The sequence below is a fragment of the Lasioglossum baleicum genome, chromosome 20 (assembly GCF_051020765.1).
Source record: "Lasioglossum baleicum chromosome 20, iyLasBale1, whole genome shotgun sequence".
In the NCBI taxonomy this organism is placed as follows: domain Eukaryota; kingdom Metazoa; phylum Arthropoda; class Insecta; order Hymenoptera; family Halictidae; genus Lasioglossum; species Lasioglossum baleicum.
The window spans coordinates 6,424,040-6,445,765 of NC_134948.1; the positions used below are offsets into that span (position 1 = coordinate 6,424,040).

The window sequence follows — 21,726 nt, forward strand, 5'->3', positions numbered from 1 at the left end:
TCTGCTGAAATATATGACTGGACCGTGAAGCTAGAGATAAAGCCCTGGGAAGAAAAGGGTGCTGCGTGGGAGGACGAATTCGCGACACAAAGGGAAAAGGGCCGCGAGCATAATCGCGCGGGAAAACTACAAGACTCTAGTGAAACAACCAAAGACAAACGTAGGAAACGCCGATGATAAATCAAATAATCAACGTTTAACTCATATTTAACATTTAAAAAAAATTAAATATTTATGGTCATGTCGAGGTTTGCGATTTTCCATAAATAAATAAATAAATTGTTCATTTTTAGTTGCGGAAATCTATTGAGAATTCGTCGCGACACCTTTTAACAATTATTTCAATGGTGAACAGAATATTTCAATATAAAGACGCTATCACTACTGTTAATAAAAAAAAGTGAATAATCTTTGTCGGAAAGCCCGGAAAGACGAAAATTCGAATGTTTGCGAAGAATCGCGTCAAATATTCATAATTTCGCGTGAATGTATTTTTTCAGCGGGAACGCCGGTCGAACCTCTCGAAAAATACGGCCGACGAATGTTGCAATAATCGCGGACGACGCTGTAAAAACACTAACGGCGCGCGGTGCAGAATGGGAAACCGGTCAGAAAACGAAGAAAAATACTGCCGGGTGTGTGCGTGCGCGCGCGCGCGCGCTTTATTTTGGTAGCCGAGTAGGAAACGCGCAATTTAAATGAAAATTTTTCGTTTAGACAATGGATTATAGAACGCGGCGCGTCCGCTGCAAAAAAAAAAAAAAGAAACGCACAAAAAAAAATATACACCAGTCCTCCATGAATATTCCTGTATCGAATTTTCGCTGTTTTGTCGGACAAAGGGGAACAAATCGCTGAATTTCGTCGAATTTGTACGTCCGACTGTTTCGGGTTGTTTCGGCTATGCGCGCTCCTCGGAAATGTAAACTAGGAAACGATCGTTTGGATAACATTCGCTCGGACGAATCGTACGAATATTAATTAAGAGGCCGCGAACCAACAGAAAATTTGACCATTTCGACCGATTGCATTGGCGACGTTTTTAGGCGTGAATTGTAGTAAAAATAATGGTTGAAAATGTGCAATACAGTTTCTGTGGACCCTGTACTCTTTGTGAACAGTATTGTATTGTAAAGAAATACGGTAGAACCTCGATTATTCGAATTCTTTATCGTCTGAATACATTCCACAAAGAATTAATTTGGGATAAACTTTACACAAAATCTGTGCCTTTCTTCTATAAATTATGATGTATTTGGTATGTAATCCAGTAGATGTGTACCCAGGGCGGCTGCAGATCGAAGTTTCGATCCTGTAGTATCAACGGTTCAGGAGTTATGCTTGTTTAAAGTTGAGCAATCTGCAGTGTTAGGCAAGGGCGCCGCCATATTGGTTTGTAGTGACGACCGCGAGCCGCTTACCAAGCAAAACCGCCGGTCCTTGCCACCCCCGACATAATCATCAACCAATTCGGTAAGCGGCGCGCGACCGTCACTACCAATATGGCGGCGCCCTTACCAGTCAAAAACTCTGCAGATTACCTCAACATTAAGCAAGCATAACTCCTGAACCATTGATCCCACAGGATCGAAACTTCGATTTGCAGCCGCCCCGGGTACAAATCTACTGGATTACATACCAAATACATCATAATTTATAGGAGAAAGGCACAAATTTTGAGTCCGGCAAAGTAAAGAGCTACACAAACGCTACACGATTCACTGCACACTTCAATAAGGATTAAATCGAGCATTGAAACCATGTAATTGTTGTATTATCCGAACAATCATGTTCCACTAATTAGTACGGATAATCGAAGTTCCACTGTAATGTAAATAATTTTTCTTGAAAATTACCATCAGTACAAATTAAACACGTGGCTGTACTCACAGGAAAGGTCGTTCACCGGCAGACCTGGGCAACTGAGTGCTCGCGGGCTCCCGTCGCCCGAGCAGAGTTGGGCAGGAATTAATTACATGAGTAATTAATTACATCTTCAATTACAATTACATGTAATTGTAATTGCAATTGAAATTACATTTTGCCCAACTCTGCGCCCGAGTCGCTCCCCACTACCGCTCTTGTACCCCCACTACCACGCTCAGGCCCGCGCGAGACGGATACCTAGGACATAGAAAAAAATATGTAAAATTAATTTAAGGTATATTGACCCGAATAAAATGTCACTTGGAATTATTAGGTAGCTCGGAAAGCAATTTCGTTTTTCTACCTCATTGCGAATAAGAAACTTTTGCCTTATTTGACTAGTCTTCAGCACAATTAGTGAACTTCGAGCGCGGATATCTCGGAAACTATGCGAGATAGCGAAAAACTGAATCGAATCAATCTTGTGGCACATTTTATGAGCTTTAATTTTGCATAGAATGGTCTTATCGCTAGGACACATAGTTTCTGAGATACAAGCAGAGAACCGAAAAATGGGACATTCTACGTGCCCCCCTGCACTCCGCTCACTTCCTAGGAGTAGGAACTCTTTTAGTATGTTTACCTCCTAACTAGTCCGAACAAAGTCCCAAAGTTAAAAATTGGGTTCCTTCCATTTCCTTCCACACCCCCCCTTATGAGCATTCATTGCCCGGAAAGAATTATGGTTCAACCAGAAAAAATGTCAACACCGAAGGCGATTGTGACCTGACGTCGCCCTTTCCATTTGACCCGCAACGGTGCTCGGTAACCGATCGCTTGATCGTCAGATAATTTTCTCGCGATTGTTAGCCGTTCCGATAATTTAATAAATAACAACAATTCCCGGTCCGTGGGACGTAATAGCCCGTTCGGCGGGCGCGCGGTATATTCATAGGGTATCGTTGAAGGTAACCAGCTCTTGGAAATTACAGCACCGGGATTGCGGGGAGAACGGCGGGCATAAAATCAAATAATTAATAACGAGGAATGGATTCATAGGTAATCAGCCGGCGCATTGTTCCGTCGGGACGCGCATGCTTCCTTCTATTGTTACCGGCGATTAAGTGCTTTTGTGTACCTAGACAAATATGGCGGACGGTGAAACGTATCGCCGCCGAGCCACGCGCACCGTAAAACTCCTAGTCCCTTTCATACGGCATTACGATTCATTTCGCTGACGGCTCGCGCTCGAAACCCCTCCATTCGCTTTCCAGTTTCAACACAATTTCATTATATTAATTGCCACTCCGTCGCAATTCGTTGATATTTTCGTCACTACGCGCCCGGACTTCTTTGAAAGCAATTCTCTGAACGACTACGCGAAACGCTAATTTGTTTTTTTAATATAACTTTGTTGTTCCCGAGGTTTTTTTCATGAAATTTTCACTGACGTATTCGCGACAGTTTCCCGAATCGAATGAGCCCAAGCACGACCTCGCACGATATATAGTCGCTCTGCAATTCACGATTCAGTGACTAGCTGACTGAACAGTTCGGATAATCGAGGTTCCACTATATCGTGGATTAAACAGGTAAATATAAACCGAATGGTGTCGTGTTTAGGCTCATTTTACCCAGCGAAGCGTCACGGATACACTGGTAAAGGTTTTATAAAAAAAGGTAATTGTTAATAACAAATTGATTTGTTATATTGAAGAAGAAATTGAAAACCGAGTTGTTTTCAGGGTCATCGAGGCTGAAAATAATGCAGAATTGGTTTGAACGGTACACTGTTGTGGTAATTAGGATCTGTAAACGAAGGTTGAGCTAATGCCCCGTCCACAAGTCGGACTCGTGCGAAACCGTGGAGGCCTGGTTCATGAAACAAGGCGTGGAATAATGTTTTCGTACACGAGCGAAAGACAAACAGCTGGGGATCTTCGGCAGGCAGCCACCAATTTACCAGCAAACGAAGACACATCGAGTTCCGCGCTATCCGTGCCGCTGGAAGGACCAATTTCGCCGTTTCTCGGTCGCCCGCTGCCACGTTAATCGTTATTTATGACCGCGGCTACTTTTCGCGTGCGATGCGAGGCCACCGCACACCTTCTATTTGCTTATCGATCCCACGGACCCCGCGAGATTGCCCCTCGCACGATACACCCCCGCAGAGTTGCCTCTACACCCCTCAGTCTCGATCCTCGGTCTCGATCATCCTCGAGATCGCCGCGCTGATTTATCGCTCGCGTTCCCTGAGAAAGACGTTATTACTTCCGAGCGTGTTTGCAATAGAGCTGTGTCCGGCTTATTACAGTGAAACGTCCACTTCTCGAGATTTTTAATTTCTTTAACCCCTTGCCGCACTTTGACGAGCCAGGCTCGTCGTTTTTAACAATGTCTAACAAATATGAATGTTACTCGTGTCATTTAGATGAAATAAAATTTGATTCGTTTACAATCAATATGTAAGCATTAAAATAAATGTAGCCATGAAAAGAATATAATTCTACGACATTTTTGTACATAAAGACGTTCTAATCACTGCAACTGTAAAAGAAAAGGTATGGCGAGGGGTTAAATATGGATGCTTGACTCGAGAAATCTGAAAAATACACGTTGATAACCTGGTCACCCTATAACTTCGATACAAAATCAGCAATTTTGAGTTTCCGGAATTTTTTAAAAATCGATTTTCCCAGACTAGAATTTTGAAAAAATTCACAGACGTGTGTACGATATTAGGGAATGTTCGTGAATTTTTCGTAATTTTTATGTCGAGCAGAACAGAAGAAACACCATAATTCATTACATCATGTTCCCCCTATAAGTACCTTCTCTTACAAAAAAATTACAACAAAGTTGTAGACTTTTAAAAAAATTCTGAAAAAATTCACAGTCGTCTGTATGATATTAGGGAATGTTTGTGAATTTTTTGTAATTTTTTTGTTAAACAGAATAGAAGAAATAGAGCATAATTCATTACATCGCGTGTTCACCCTATAAATATACCTTCTCTTACAAAAAAAAAAACAATAAAGTTGTAGACTTTTTAGAAAAATTCTTAAAAAATTCACAGTCGTCTGCGTGATATTAGGGAATGTTTCTGAATGTTTTTTTATTTTTTTGTTAAACAGAACAGAAGAAACAGCATAATTCATTACATCATGTTCCCCCTATAAGTACCTTCTCTTACAAAAAAATTACAACAAAGTTGTAGACTTTTTAAAAAAATTCACAGTCGTGTGTACGATATTAGGGAATGTTTATGAATTTTTCATAATTTTTTTGTTAAGCAGAACAGAAGGAACAGAGTTGCATAATCATTGCACCGTGTTCACCCTATAAGCACTTATGAAAAAATTAGAATAGACTAAAAAAACATTCGTAAAGACCCATTGAAAAGAATGGTATTTTGCTAATGGAATCGCGTGGGGGGGGGGGGCGGCAGTTTTCTTTGGTCGAGTGTGCTTCAGCATTTCGAAAGCTGGTTGGAAATGTGAGAATAAGGTAGAGGGAGGGATTGACCCCTGTGTTCCGGTAATTGCTTGTTTTATCCGAGTAAGCGTATACACCAGCGTAGCACCAGTTACATCGTCTAACGCATCCCGTTTAATTAAAGCACGTTGCCCGAACTAAAGTGCCCGTTCTCCGCGACTCCCTCTCTCTCTCCCCCTCCCTTTCGTCGCGAGATTTTCATCTGATTCCGTGTCTTCCACTTCCTCTTTGATGCCCTCTTCCATTATTAAGTTGTTCAAATGAGTTGTAAAAAGAAAGAGGTTGTTCCATTAAATGACCGGGCTCGCTGATTAGTGCGTTCCAGTGAAAATCGTGTGTACGTGTGCGATGATTATCGCGCCTGCAGTCTGCTTCTTCCCCGAGATCCCGATCTCGTTTCGCGTTTGACGCTTCCTCCTCCGCTGATATGATGAAACTGTGGAAATCGACGTTAGGTGAATCATTCGAAAGTTTCATTTTTCTTTCGATTTTTATAGAAATATTGGCTGCTCTTTACTACAGGGTGTCCCAAAATTCGTGAAAATCCCGAAACGGGGTGGTTCCTGAGACCATTTCAAGCGACATTTTCCTTTGCAAAAATGTTATCCGCGGCTTTGTTTAGGAGTTATTAACGAAAAACACGGACCAATCAGAGCGCGACCTAGACGCGAGTTGCCACAGTCGGCCCGGCGCGCCAACTGTCTATTGGTCGACTGTGGCAACTCGCGTCTAGGTGGCGCCCTGATTGGTCCGTGTTTTTCGTTAATAACTCCTAAACAAAGCCGCGGATAACATTTTTGCAAAGGAAAATGTCGCTTGGAATGGTCTCAGGAACCACCCCCTTTCGGGATTTTCACGAATTTTTGGACACCCGGTATATCGGAGTCAAAATTTGTGCCTTTTTCCTATAAATTGTGATGTGTTTGGTATGTAATCCAGTAGATTTGTACCCGGAGCGTCTGCAAGATCGAAGTTTCGATCCTGTGGGATCAATGGTTCAGGAGCAATCTACAGTGTTTTTGAAAGTTAAGGCTGCCGCCATATTGGTTTGTAGTGACGGTCGCGCGCCGCAAGGACCGGCGGTTCTGCTCAGTCAGTGATGCCAGAGCTGTGGTACTGTGGTACTAAACCATACCCCCACCATAGCCTACTATTGCCCCTACGTTGTTTTCCAACGCGCCCGCGCGCTACACTCACCAGCGTACCTCTACGAATACAGTAGAGTGATACGCTGGTGAGTGTAGCGCGCGGGCGCGTTGGAAAACAACGTAGGGGCAATAGTAGGCTATGGTGGGGGTATGGTTTAGTACCACAGTACCACAGCTCTGGCATCACTGTGCTCAGTAAGAGGCTCGCGGTCGTCACTACCAATATGGCGACGCCCTTACCTGTCAAAAACACTGCAGATTGCTCAATTTTAAGCAAGCATAACTTCTGAACCATTGATCCTACAGGATCGAAACAGGATGGCGGTGGACATCTCTACCTCATAAGCTTCTTTTATAGTTGTTTTGTTAAATAAAAAAGAAAATTGTTACGCCGAACAATCTTCCAAATGGAAAAATGTATGAAATATTTTATGTCAAAAATTGTAAAGATTGTTCATAGTTTGTTAATATTACCTAATTATTATTTACGAAGCGATTGAATACAATTTTATAGTTGTTATCTTGCAATTTTGTTGTGTAATTTACACTGTAAATCGCTATTAATTTAGAGAAACCGAATCATATGGGAATTTATATGCTATGCTGAATAGTAATCGTTTATCTGATCATTATGACTGACAATATGGCATTTCGCTGAACAATATTTCATTATTAACTTATCTATAAAATCGTTTCATTCGATTACAATATCGGAATAATGATATGAAATTATGACCACATCGAAATAGTGATTTGGAATGATGATTGTATTAATGTGTGAAGTGACAAACCTGAATTACAGGATTTCCAAATGAACTAACAGAAAATCTCATTTTAAACAAACCTTTCTTATTTATAATATGCAATTTTTTGTACATATTTTTTCTGAAAAATTGCTGTGAAAAGATCATATTTTTATCATTAAAAATCAAAAGAAATGATTGATATATTGCCAAGTAAGAAATTGTTTTGTGATAAAAATACGAATTTCAAAATGTACCAAATTTTAAAAATTTATGCATACTGTGTGAGTACAGGGAATTTATCTAATTTACAATGAAATTTCCACGAGGGAAGTTATCGAAACGAAAATCTCCCCTTGCGAAAGTTAAATTTCCCCAAGTGATCAGCCCATCCGCAAAAAATGGCACACCTTGAATAAAACAAGAAATTCCCAGGACACAGGGCTCGTCTCCAGCACTCTCTCTCTCTCTCTCTCCCTCCCGACAATTCCAGCCGGTTTTTGGAATACTTGGCCGCGAACAAAAGACGATTCGCTATTCCATTAGTGAAAGGAAATTGAAAACTTTTACGGGCAGGTCTGTGCGACTTTCTCTGCTCTTTCGTCGGGCGTCGGATAAAGTCGCGAAAGGAAAAAATTGTAACTGCGTCGGGATAATGGTTTTTCCCATCAAAAGCTGTCTGATTGATGGACACGTGACTTACGGCCCCCGGGATCCCGTCCGTTTCGCAGAATTTCGAAAAGTTTTCGGCCATTTTGTCGCTCGTTCATCATCGAAGAATTTAAAAAATTTTTCTTTGTTACCAAACTCAATACAGTTCAATTAATTAAGTAGTTACTTCTCTGAGAATTCATTCTGCCTCTACAATATTTAGAACAATTTAGACATTTGTTCGATTAGGAATTATGGAATTATTTAATGATAAATGTCTGGTAATAATTGTAGCACAATTGTTTTAGCATTATTTGATTAAATAAAATCCATTACTGTTTAAAAAATTTTAATTATACATTTTATAGTCTAATATATTATATAATAAATTTAAAAGTTAAAACACAGTACAAATATATTTTTAAGGAAACATTATACGATCAGATCCACTGAATTAATTATAAAAATGGATCGTATCAAAAACCATGTTTCCACACAACATAAAATTAAAGAAATATTCATAAGTGAAAACGGGTGTATTAAGTGCCAAAATGGCGGCCGCCAAGGCCAGTAATTAATAAAAGCCGTCGGAGAGCTGAAGATAAAAGTTGATAATTTAGCGAATTTCTAATGAGGAATGTTTGGAGAGGAAGTTTCTATATGTTAGTTGAAAGGATAAAGGGTTTAAAGATCTCATAAAACACATATGACTGACACCGAGGTAATTAGTTTACAAATGGCGTTGTGGCTCTCGGTGTATGTATACGTGTAATTTGTAATGAGGACCGGAAGTGAGTAGGTGTCGAGCCCGTTTCTAGACACAACGAGGTCGTATCCGTGGAAGTATCCGTATTAAAACCATCCGCTGGCATGTTTCCTGCGTTGCTCACGAAACACATTAGTGTTCGTGTTAACTTGATTAATTCAATTAGGAAAATTGCGTTTGTATGGACGCGCGGTCGGCTCCTACGATGCACTTTGGTTCTTTCGCTAATTATCGTTGCTTTATTACAATCTCTTTCACCTGGCTCTGACATTATTTGACATTCTATTATATTATTCAGCCATTTTTATTATTATTAGAAAATCCTCGAAGTACATTTCCCATTATTATACTTTTTTCACTTCAACCTCCATGATTTATTTTACTGTATTTCGTGATTTTATAATTTTTATCACTGACTTGCTATCCTAAATATTAATATTGGGTTGGCAAATAAGTTCGTTCGGTTTTTTACATAGGAATAAATCACAAAAACCGAACGAACTTATTTGCCAACCGAATAGTTTACTTTATTATAGTTTTAGAATAGTTTTCTTTATCATAAGATTTTTACTATTAATTTGTTGCCGTATAAATTAAATGGCGATTTATAATTGGAAAATCAGGGAATCAGCAGTTAATATTTTTCTCATTATTTTTGTTAATTAATTTTCATTACGATCCTGTCGCATGTTCTCTTTTTTCTTAACACAGGGATTGCAATACTAAATTTTAGAATAGCAAATTAAAAGAATCTTCGATAGCAAAAATGATTTAAACTAAATAGCTGTCTAATTGTAAGCTATTTAAGCTGAATAATTTTTTTTTCATTATGTTTCTTAATTTATTTTCATTAAAATCGTTAGATCCTGTCACATGTTCTCTTTTTTCTTAACACAGGGATTGCAATACTAAATTTTAGAATAGCAAATATTAAATTTAGAATCTTCGATAGCAAAAATGATTTAAACTAAATAGCTGTCTAATTGTAAGCTATTTAAGCTGAATAATTTTTTTTCATTATGTTTCTTAATTTATTTTCATTAAAATCCTTAGATCCTGTCACATGTTCTCTTTTTTATTAACACAGGGATTGCAATACTAAATTTTAGAATAGCAAATTAAAAGAATCTTCGATAGCAAAAATGATTTAAACTAAATAGCTGTCTAATTGTAAGCTATTTAAGCTGAATAATTTTTTTTCATTATGTTTCTTAATTTATTTTCATTATAATCCTTAGATCCTGTCACATGTTCTCTTTTTTCTTAACACAGGGATTGCAATACTAAATTTTAGAATAGCAAATATTAAATTTAGAATCTTCGATAGCAAAAATGATTTAAACTAAATAGCTATCTAAGCTGTTCAAGCTGAACAATTGCTATAATGTTAAAATATGCATTTAGCTGGCAACACGGTTGTTACGAATTAATAAATAATTTTCTTGAATCACTAAAAATGGAACTATACAGCGTGCGCGCGAATGCTAATCGACACACATATTAAATTGATTATCGACTGCACTCGCCGTGTATTTAGATTGTATTGATTGCACGAAGAACAAATGCAAGTGGAAACAGTATTTCAAATATCGTGCTGCAAACATTGGCAGGCCTGTGTTTTCGAATAATTTAAATACAGCCAGTGCCTCGATGATTCGGACACTGTTTAACCGAAAGTTTGATCAATCGGATATTTGATTATTCAATGTTCGATTAACTAGACGTTTCATTATCCGAATAATGTTATTTAGAACACCGGGGACAAACGTACCGTTTTTCGTAGCATAAACGCCGCCACCGCCGCGCCGCCATGCCACCAATCCGTTCACGTATGCCAGTCCATTATCCAATTTTATTAAAAAATCTCTTTGTTTTTTTTACTTGTATGCACATATCAATTCCATTAAAATTTTCATTTCATAATTTTTTAATTTATATACGAAGTGTGTGAACATATATTATATACATATAAATAAATCATAAATTGTCTAATTAAGTACAAAATTAAAAGTAAAAATCTCTTTGCAATGAAAAAAATCTTTGTATACACATATCAATACTATTAAAATTTTTATTTCTTGATTCTTTAACTTGTATACGAAATGAACATAAATTATATATAAATAAATCATAAATTGTCTAATTAAGTACAAAAGCAAAAGTAAAAATCTTTTTGTAATTAAAAAAAAAATCCTTGTATACACATATCAATTCTATTAAAATTTTTATTTCTTGATTCTTTAACTTGTATACGAAGTGAACATAAATTGTATATAAATAAATCATAAATTGTCTAATTAAGTACAAAATTAAAAGTAAAAATCTCTTTGCAATGAAAAAAAATCCTTGTATACATATATCAATTCTATTAAAATTTTTATTTCTTGATTCTTTCACTTGTATACGAAGTGAACATAAATTATATATAAATAAATCATAAATTGTCTAATTAAGTACAAAATTAAAAGTAAAAATCTCTTTGCAATGAAAAAAAATCATTGTATATGTACACATATCAATTCTATTAAAATTTTTATTTCTTGATTCTTTAACTTGTATACGAAGTGAACATAAATTGTATATAAATAAATCATAAATTGTCTAATTAAGTACAAAATTAAAAGTAAAAATCTCTTTGTAATTAAAAAAAAAATCCTTGCATACACATATCAATTCTATTAAAATTTTTATTTCTTGATTCTTTCACTTGTATACGAAGTGAACATAAATTGTATATAAATAAATCATAAATTGTCTAATTAAGTACAAAATTAAAAGTAAAAATCTCTTTGCAATGAAAAAAAATCCTTGTATACACATATCAATTCTATTAAAATTTTTATTTCTTGATTCTTTAACTTGTATACGAAGTGAACATAAATTATATATAAATAAATCATAAATTGTCTAATTAAGTACAAAATTAACAGTAAAAATCTCTTTGCAATGAAAAAAAATCATTGTATACACATATCAATTCTATTAAAATTTGTATTTCTTGATTCTTTAACTTGTATACGAAATGAACATAAATTATATATAAATAAATCATAAATTGTCTAATTAAGTACAAAAGTAAAAGTAAAAATCTCTTTGTAATGAAAAAAAATCCTTGTATACACATATTAATTCTATTAAAATTTTCATTTCATGATTCTTTCACTTGTATACGAAGTGAACATAAATTATATATAAATAAATCATAAATTGTCTAATTAAGTACAAAATTAAAAGTAAAAATCTCTTTGTAATGAAAAAAAATCATTGTATACACATATCAATTCTATTAAAATTTTCATTTCATGATTCTTTAACTTGTATACGAAGTGAACATAAATTATATATAAATAAATCATAAATTGTCTAATTAAGTACAAAATTAAAAGTCAAAATCTCTTTGCAATGAAAAAAATCCTTGTATACACATATCAATTCTATTAAAATTTTTATTTCATGATTCTTTAACTTGTATACGAAGTGAACATAAATTGTATATAAATAAATCATAAATTGTCTAATTAAGTACAAAATTAAAAGTCAAAATCTCTTTGCAATGAAAAAAATCCTTGTATACACATATCAATTCTATTAAAATTTTTATTTCATGATTCTTTAACTTGTATACGAAGTGAACATAAATTATATATAAATAAATCATAAATTGTCTAATTGAGTACAAAATTAAAAGTAGAAATCTCTTTGCAATGAAAAAAATCCTTGTATACACATATCAATTCTATTAAAATTTTCATTTCATGATTCTTTAACTTGTATACGAAGTGAACATAAATTGTATATAAATAAATCATAAATTGTCTAATTAAGTACACACAAGTATATGTATGTATAACAATGTGTGTTGTAAAATGGAATTTATTGAATCAGCAACGAAATGAAATATTCATTTAAATTGGACTCATTCGAAAAAATCGTTCTTGTGAAATTGTTTCATCGTGTTCGATGTAAGGGTCTGTTTCTTGCAGTTCGACTTGCAGGTTTCTTTCGCGAGGTTCACACGTTCCTCGAGGCGTTGTTCTCACGTGTTTGTCGAACGGTATGGTTAAAATGTTCGGAAAAAGAAATGTAAAACGTTCTACTAATTAATTAGTACGTCACGCGGCGTCTGCCCTTGTTACATTAATCTGATCTTCAGGCTTGTTAAACGCATAATTCGCCGGTGTGTACGTGTATGTATTTCAGCGCATACCGACCGGAACAATGTTGAGTTGAACGCAGAAGCTGGAGAAAGTATATCAATTAAGCTCCGCGATACATAAAATTGCGATTAGCTCGCGAGAAGTAGACTGCGAATTCTTTCTGCGATGTTCCTCGTCCTCTTAACTAACTTGCGAAAAATGGAATAAACAAACCGATTGTTTCGCCGAGTTATTCCTCAGGGAAGAAGCGAGATTTTATGCGTTTATGGAAAAATTAAGTGGATGAAAATTAAAACATTACAAAAATTTAAGCAAGCATATTTTATTCCAACTCTAGAAAATATTTAAAGTTTCTTTATTTTTAGACCATTTTCATTTTGCATAAAAATCCGCATTTTAGTTTAATTTCTTAATGTTAATGTTTTCTAGTATTTTACAAAATTCCATTCTTAGTTGAATTTTTTGAGATAAAAATTGAATTTCGCTTTCAATCGTTTTAATAAGAAAATAATATTCCGTTCTTAAATTCGTTTGATGGTTTTATTGAGTTTTTATTTAATGAACTAATTTCTGTCATGAATGAATCAAAATCCCAGATAAATTTTTCATCGCTAAAGGATTTTCTACATTTTATTCGTCGCTAATAAATTATGTCGTATGCATTTTATATGAAACTCGAGTAGACAAGTATTAAACAGCTTTTAATGAGCAAGAAATCTTTCGAACAAGAAAGTTGTATGATATTGACTCTGAATATTTCCATCGAAGTTTTTCTTTAATATTTCCACTGCTTTGGTGGCGCATCATACTTGCATGAATTCAAAACAGCTAATATACCTCCGAGGTAGGAGGAAAACATTAAAGAAAAATCCTGGCGAATATTTTATATCGGTACACCTGCAATGACCGCTTAATAACTCTTCGTGGTGAAATAAAAAATTAGCTTCTACCAAAACGAATATTAAACCAACGAACCTGAATTATTTATTTACTTAAATTGCTCGATTTTATTCCAAAGGCAAAACTATTTTATCAGAAATATTTTTATAACACAAATAAAAATAATTTCTATTATTATTCGATTTTTCTATAGTCACAATTTTTTCTAATCATTTGGATCAATTATTTGTACTCTTTATTGAATCTTCTGTGACTATCTGTATTATGTACAGTAAGGACCATAACTGATTCACACACTTTAAATCGGAATGACTTTTATATACGAATGGACCAAACGACATCAATTTCTCTGTAAGGCTAGAAGAATTATTTTTACGACGTTTTTAGCTGGCCCAATACCGAAAATTTAAAAAATCTGTTTTGTCAACTGGTATAAATTATATACGCTCTGAAAATTTCATTGAAATTGGTTAATTGGTTTACGAATTATAAACGATCAAAAGTGGTAAAAATAGCAATTATTCAAGATTTTCGGCCTTTTTACCACTTTTGATCGTTTATAATTCGCAAACCAATTAGCTAATTTCAATGAAATTTTCGGAGCGTATATAATTTATACCAGTTGACCAGACAGATCTTTGGAATATTCGTTATTGGCCCAGCTAAAAAAGTTGTAAAAATCAATTTTTACTATTTTTTTTCACAATTCCGTCCAAATGCATTTTTTCAACATATTTTTTACACGTCATTTACTAAACTAATTCTTCTAGCCTTACAGAGAAATTCAAGTCGTTTGGTACATTCATAAAGAAGTTGTTCTGATTTAAAGTGTGTGGAATCAGTTATGCTCCTTACTATAAATCTTTGATCTGTAAAAAATGTGTAACAAAATATGTCAGAATTTCACCCAATTCGATAGATTGATGGTAGAACAAAATTTTTATTTCAATAAAACATTGGATAAAATTATTTTGAGAAATGTGCAGCGAACCACGAAAGTGTTTGAACGCACTTTAAAACGGTATAACTTATTGTTAGTTTTACTGTTTTAAAGTGCGTTCAAATAATTTCGTGGTTTGCTGTGCGTCGAGGTTGAAATTCCGTGGCCTACTATCATTTCCATGGAATTGACAAGAATAATTATGTATGTTGAGGTATGTTGTGTTTTTGCGTGGCAACGCGAACAGCTGGAAAAACCCGAGGCGCAGCTGCGGTATTAGCATTAAAACAGGAATGATACGGAATGAGTTACGGCGCAGATTAACAATTATTGATGCGTGACCAAAACCGAAAATTCCCCCTTGCAATCGTATCGGATCTTGGTGAATTACGATCAGAATACTCAGGTCGGAAATAACATCCCTCGTGAGCATTAGGGTCAGAGTATCGGTCTCGCGGAATCACCGGCAGATAATTGTAACCGAAAATGAAATCTCTCGTGTAACATTACGAGCCGAATATCGCTCTCGCCGGAATTACGGTCAGAAAATTTTCGGGCCCGGGGAGAAGGAAAATCTCGTTGGAATTACCGTTAGAAATCTCGAACGCGGAAAATGGGGAAAAATGTCTTCCATTGTTTCTGCTGCTCGGTTCTTTCAGAATATTTTCGCTTTTCGGGGCTGGCGAAAATCATTTTTACGACTTTCCTCTTTTAATGGAACGGCTAAAAGTGCACCACGAATATTTCATACAATGGCTTTGTGTAACTCTTAAACGCGAGGAACGCAAAACCTCCGAAAATTACTACGGAATCTGAATTTGAATTTCAAAAATGTGATACTTATATTTTCATGAAATATTCATGGGAATATTCGTCGCATTTTTCTGGTTAAAATGAGCCCAAACACGACATCGTTACATCAATCCAAAATTTTTTAGAACCTTGATTATACCCGAGTCATTGCGTTCGGATAATAGAAGCTCCGCTATTTCGAGGATTAAACAACCAATAATGATTGAAATTATATCGTGCTTGGACTCATTTTAACCGGAAGAATCTCGGAAACGTGTTGGTAAAACTTTCATAAATAAATAAATAAATACAAAAAAGTTATGTCACAAAATGACTATTATTCTCCAGCGGTAAGGATCAATACATACTGTTTCTACGTGAGGTAATTAGCATTTCGGGCCGGAAAATTTGAAGTACGTTGATGAATTACTGTATAAATTTTCTGTGGAGTGAAAAAGCTTCCTGGTGTTAGGAAAAAATGTCCATTTTATCGCCCGAAGGGTGGAAAAGCTTAACCAGAGGCACGAAACCGTAGACAAACGAGCTCGTAGCCCATTGTCTAACGGTCGTCGATTTACCGTATCTTTTCGGTGACATATAACAACCTTGAACGCACAAAAGCTGGCGCCAGCTTTCATTCCGCCTCGCCGAAAAAGCTCTGGTTCATTGTTCCCGAAACGCAAGTGACGAAACATTTTTCTCGTTTCTTTTATTTTTTTCGCGAGCGCGCAGCGGTGTGTTTACACGTCGCAGCTTTTTCACTTCATTCATCGTTCCTCCGGCGCGGCGGTCTTTCCTAAATGCATCCCGATGCACAGATGCAACTCGTCGCCGAGTCACATGGCGCTCATTCATGGTGTGCACGTCGGGCACGTGCCCAATCGCGGGGGTTCGGTCGAAAATAGCGGCGAAGACCAAAGAGACCGCGCCTTTATGCTGCAGACTTTTTCCCGTTTCCCTCTCGTCAGATGTTGCGGAATCCGTCATGCTAACCGGGAAAATCATTGCAGTAAATACGGTGAACCACGAAAGTATATGAACGCACTTCAAAACGGTAAAACTGTTTTATGATCGGACCAAACGACCTGACTCGTTTCGGCAATTAGAAGAATTGATTTACCAAATGGCATGCAAAGAAGATTTTGAAAAATATATAAAAAACAACTTTTTAAAAACCACGCTTATATTAAAATGCACTGGAAAGGAGAAAATCATTTCTTTCCTTGTTCTCCGTAAAATACCGAATCCAGTTAAATGATTAACAATATTTTATTTTTTCCTAAAATTCTCAGATGTTGCGGAATCCGTCATGCTAAACGGGAAAATCATTGCAATAAATACAGTGAACCACGAAAGTATTTGAACGCACTTCAAAACAGTAACACTTTTTTATGATCGGACCAAACGACCTGACTCGTTTCGGCAATTAGAAGAATTGATTTGCCAAATGGCATGCAAAGAAGATTTTGAAAAATATATAAAAAACAACTTTTTAAAAACCACGCTTATATTAAAATGCACTGGAAAGGAGAAAATCATTTCTTTCCTTGTTCTCCGTAAAATACCGAATCCAGTTAAATGATTAATATTTTTCCCCAAAATTGTAAGCAATTAGTTCAAGATTTCTTCAGGTATAAAATTAGTGTCGGAATAGATAGAAAAATTTAATATAAATTTAAATAAAATCATGACATTAGTGAGTATAAATAAAAGCGTTAATTTGATAACAGAAGAAATTTTGAACTAATTACTGAAAATTTTAGGAAAAAATAAAATATTAATCATTTAAGTGGAGTCGGCATTTTATGGAGAACCAGGGAAAAAATTATTTTCTCCATCTTATTGCATTTTAATATAAGCGTGGTGTTTAAAAAGTTCTTTTTATTATATTTTATTTTCTACTTTTATTGTCATCGGAGCAAGTGTGTATACAAAATTCTATTACAAGATTTGACGCGTACAACAACACGGCAAGTTAATATAAACGTGGTAAACAATTGCACATTTTATATATTACATAAACTAAATTGAAAAAATTAATAAATATCTGTTTTATATATAATTTAGGTGTTTTTTGGGTTATGTGTTACGCATTGAGAAAAATAAGAGTCACAAAGTTTCGGGCAAATTTCAAAATAACAGAACAGTATAACTTATTATAAGATAAAGGAGGTATTTTCGCGATCGCACTATTTGAAAGAATGGTAATTATTTTTCTCGGCGCTCGGGTTCGATCAATTTCTACACTAAATGAAGTCAAGCTATATTCATTTAGTGTAGAAATTGATCGAACCTGAGCGCCGAGAAAAATAATTACCGGTATAACTTATTTCTGGAAAACTGTGTCAAATTGACACGAGGGACGACGGATTGAGGGTTAACTGTCCAACCATTCCTCTAACGAGATTCCAGCAATTAACTCTCAATCGAGTAACTATTGTTCGAACTGATTCGATGAAAAAACGTTTCTGTGGTTGTACTTTTTGTGGCTGAAGTGTAGTCTAAATCTCATCAGCGCAGCAAGGATGCACCTGCGCCCTTTGATCTCCATTGTCCGGAGCCCGAGGCTCAGGGCCCCTTAATTGAATCGTTAGACAAACGGGGGTATCGTTCGGTGCATCCGAATCGAGAAAATTATAGCGTTTTGGCAGCGGTCTGCGGGACCGTCTGCCGCAGCTCGTCTGGTTAACCGTGTTTGTCCTGGACAGGGAACGGGAATGAGACGCGAATACGAAGCGGAACGAGTCGAGTTGAGTCGAGTCGAGGTCCGATGCACAACCTCAGATAAAGGCCTATTGGCTTGTTGTATTCTCTGGCGATCCAGAAACGTTCCACGATTTTCGGGCCGGATACCGCACACCCCGGGGCGATGCGCAACGTAAACGAGCTACAACGCCGGCCGCAATAGTTCTGCAAAGTGATCTAAAGCTGCGGAGCAGATTATTTCGGTGCGTTCCCGCGAAGCACTGACCCTCAATGTTACAAACGATATTCTCTACCGGTACGGGTCTAAAATCAATATGTACTTTACCAGGATTTTTTTTCAGTGTTTACTACACGGATACTGTGCACGATGGTACATGTGGGTTCGAGTCAGAGTTGCGTTCAATTACAATTGAATTATATCATGAATTATAATTACACAGAGTAATTCAATTTACATTGTATTCGATTATTTTGTAATTCGAAATTCAGCCACTTCGTTCGATTAAATTACAGTGTAATTTGTAATTCTGATCCCTTATTCGATTAAATTACAATGCAATTCGATTTTACAATTGAACGATTGAAACACAAAGTACAGTGTAATATGATAGAAGAAGAATAAGAGGTGGGAAAAAAGAAAAAGATTAGTAGCATTGATGAACATGGTATTACTCGTACATGCATGCTGTGTGATCGAAATTAAACTTGTTTATTACGTTCGTTTCAGAAAAAACATATAAATTGTAGAAAGGCATAGAAAATTATTACAGGAAAGAAGTAACATTATTTAATAGAATGGACCTAAAACAAGAACATTATTCGTGTGGTACTAATCACTTATGCGGTCATATTCACTTATGGCAATTGTCAGCAAGTTTGAAATTATTTTAATGAACACTCATTGTTCACACATCTTGTTTATTAATTAATGAGATACAAAGTGGAGTAAATCTTTAGATGTCTCCTATTATTATTAACACACTTTATGTCGACTTTTTTTATTTTGTTCTGGAAGAAAATTGATAAAAATATATTAATTATTCAGATCAAACTGGACGTTAACTTTGTTAAACGTCTCCCATATTGTTAACATATTTTACGTTGACTTTCTGATTCTTCTAAAATGGAATTCATAAAAGTACGTTAATTATTCAGATGCAAAATGGAGTGAATCTTCAAGTGTCTCTTATCTTATTAATAAATATTGACTTTTTGATTACTGCGAAAGAAGAATGTCAAAAACGTATTAATTATTAAGATTTAGATAGATGTAACTTTTTATATTGGCTTTTTAATCCTTATAAAATAGAATTTATAACAGTACATTAATTATTCAGATACAAAATGGAGTGAATCTTCAAGTGCCTCTTATATTATTAAAATAAACTTGGATAAGATACATTGATTGTTCAGAGCAAACTGGACGCAACTTTTTAAATGTCTCTTAAATACCTAATGCGTTTTGTATCGGCTTTTTAATTCTTCCACAATAAAATTCATAAAAGTACATTAATTATTCAGATACAAAACGGAGTGAATCTTCAAGTGCCTTTTTCGTTATTAATAGATATTATTGGACACAATATTAATCATACAATTGACACGTACAGTGACTCCCACTAATATTCGGACACTCTTAAAAACACCGTAACTTTTTAAATATTGTAATATACGACTTGAAATTTATGGAGAAGTTAGAACAATTGGTTTGCTACAGAACGTGACAAAATTTTTTGAAAGAAACTGCAAGTTGTCGGAATTGCAGAGAAAATACTAAAAGTTGCATTTTTCAACTTTTTTTATGTGGGCTTATATGGAAAATTTAAAAAACACGTTTCGTAGATCTGTATCAATTAAACATATTTTGAAAATTTCATCAAAATCGGTCGACGTTGCAATGAGCCACAAACGTTTGAAAATGGTAAAAATTGCAGTTTTTCACGATTTCCGGCCTTCAAAACTGCAGTAATTCTAAGGATTCTTAAATCTTTCAATGCCCGCCGCTTTCTCCCGCATCAACCGATTTCGATGAAACTTTCACAGTGCATATAATTGTAGTCCAGTCGGCAGGTCGAAAAAAAGGCGTCTATTCGGAAAGTATTCCGAACTTAATGAAATTTTGACACGTCATTTAGGGGTATTCTGGGGTGTCGAATCTCAGTTTTCGACCTCGAGGACCCTGTGCTAACTTGGGGAGGGGGGAAAAACCACGATTTTTATTACCTTGTTTTGGTTTTTCGCCTATTACTCAAAAACTGTGGGTCCTATGAACTTTTGTCTTCCATTTTTGGAAAGAGCATTAAATTTCCTTCAAATTTCACTAGTCAAACGTATTTTTTGATACCGAGAAACAGACGTTCAAAATTAGAAAAGGTTTCTCAAAATGTCATTTTGAGCCACACATTGTGACATTTAGCAGGAAATTGCAGGTTTTTGGCTCACAAATTTAGTTTTTCAACATACCTACATATAATCTATACATATACTATGTAGACTCTTATTTTTTTTTTTTTAAATTGAAAAATATCCTCAAATATGTGTACAAAAGTGATGCCTCTCCGTCTTTAATGATTGTTTAAACATGTTTAAACAATCATAATGTATTACTATTGCACATCACTGGATTCGGGAAAGTCTAGAGAATCTTTTACTGTAAAGAATAATACAATATCTTTTATAATAATATCATAATATCTGTTCAAAGTGGAAAAACGTGTTTTTTTTTCGAACTCAAATTTCTCAAAAACTGTGGGTGTAGGAGAAAAATTAAGACCAGATTTGGAATCAGCGCTAAAAACTGTATAAGATACACCCAACAGTTATATGGAAACATTTTTGTTGTTGGACAGTGTAATTTGCTCCGTCTTTCCCTATATTCGTCAGTTGCCACTTAAGTTCCTAATTTTGAACGCCTGTCTCTCGGTGCCTATTTGGTCGAAAAAAATGATTGACCAGTGAAATTTGAAGGAAATTTAATGCTCTTTCCTAAAATGGAAGACAAAAGTTCATAGGACCCACAGTTTTTGAGTAATAGGCGAAAAACCAAAACAAGGTAATAAAAATCGTGGTTTTTTCCCCATCCCCAAGTTAGCACAGGGTCCTCGAGGTCGAAGACTGAGATTCGACACCCCAGAGTACCCCTAAATGATGTGTCAAAATTTCATTAAGTTCGGAATACTTTCCTATTAAAAGTACCTGGCGACTGGACTATTGATACAGATCTACAAAACGTATTTCTTAAAATCTCAATATAGGCCCGCATAAAAAAGTTGTAAAGTGCAACTTTTAGTATTTTCTCTATAATTCCGACCAAATGCAATTTTTGAAAAAATTTCTTTTCACATCCTGTAGCAAACTAGTTGCTCTAGCTTCCCAAAAAAGTCCAAATCGCGTAGTCCAATATTAAAAAAGTGATGGTGTTTTTAAGAGTGTCCGAATATTGGTGGGAGTCAGTGTACGTCTTTAAAATGACGAGTATTAATTTTGGATATGATTTCGAGGATTCTCGACACGGTGGCGACGGATCCCCGACACGTTTGATCTCTTCACTAGCATTGAATAA

General features: G+C 35.4%; 1 protein-coding gene and 1 long non-coding RNA gene across 4 annotated transcripts in view; one reads left to right on the forward strand and one right to left on the reverse strand.

The window, feature by feature from the left end:
• Stet (stem cell tumor) overlaps window positions 1-21,726 on the forward strand; it is a 578,556-nt gene that overhangs the window by 279,086 nt on the left and 277,744 nt on the right. The gene's annotated exons all lie outside the window — the stretch shown is intronic.
• The window catches only part of LOC143218694 (uncharacterized), a 75,478-nt gene continuing 55,370 nt past the window's right edge, over window positions 1,619-21,726 (reverse strand). The window contains exon 3 of the long non-coding RNA XR_013011145.1: window positions 1,619-2,124. This is a non-coding gene — a long non-coding RNA (uncharacterized LOC143218694). The remainder of the gene's footprint in view (window positions 2,125-21,726) is intronic.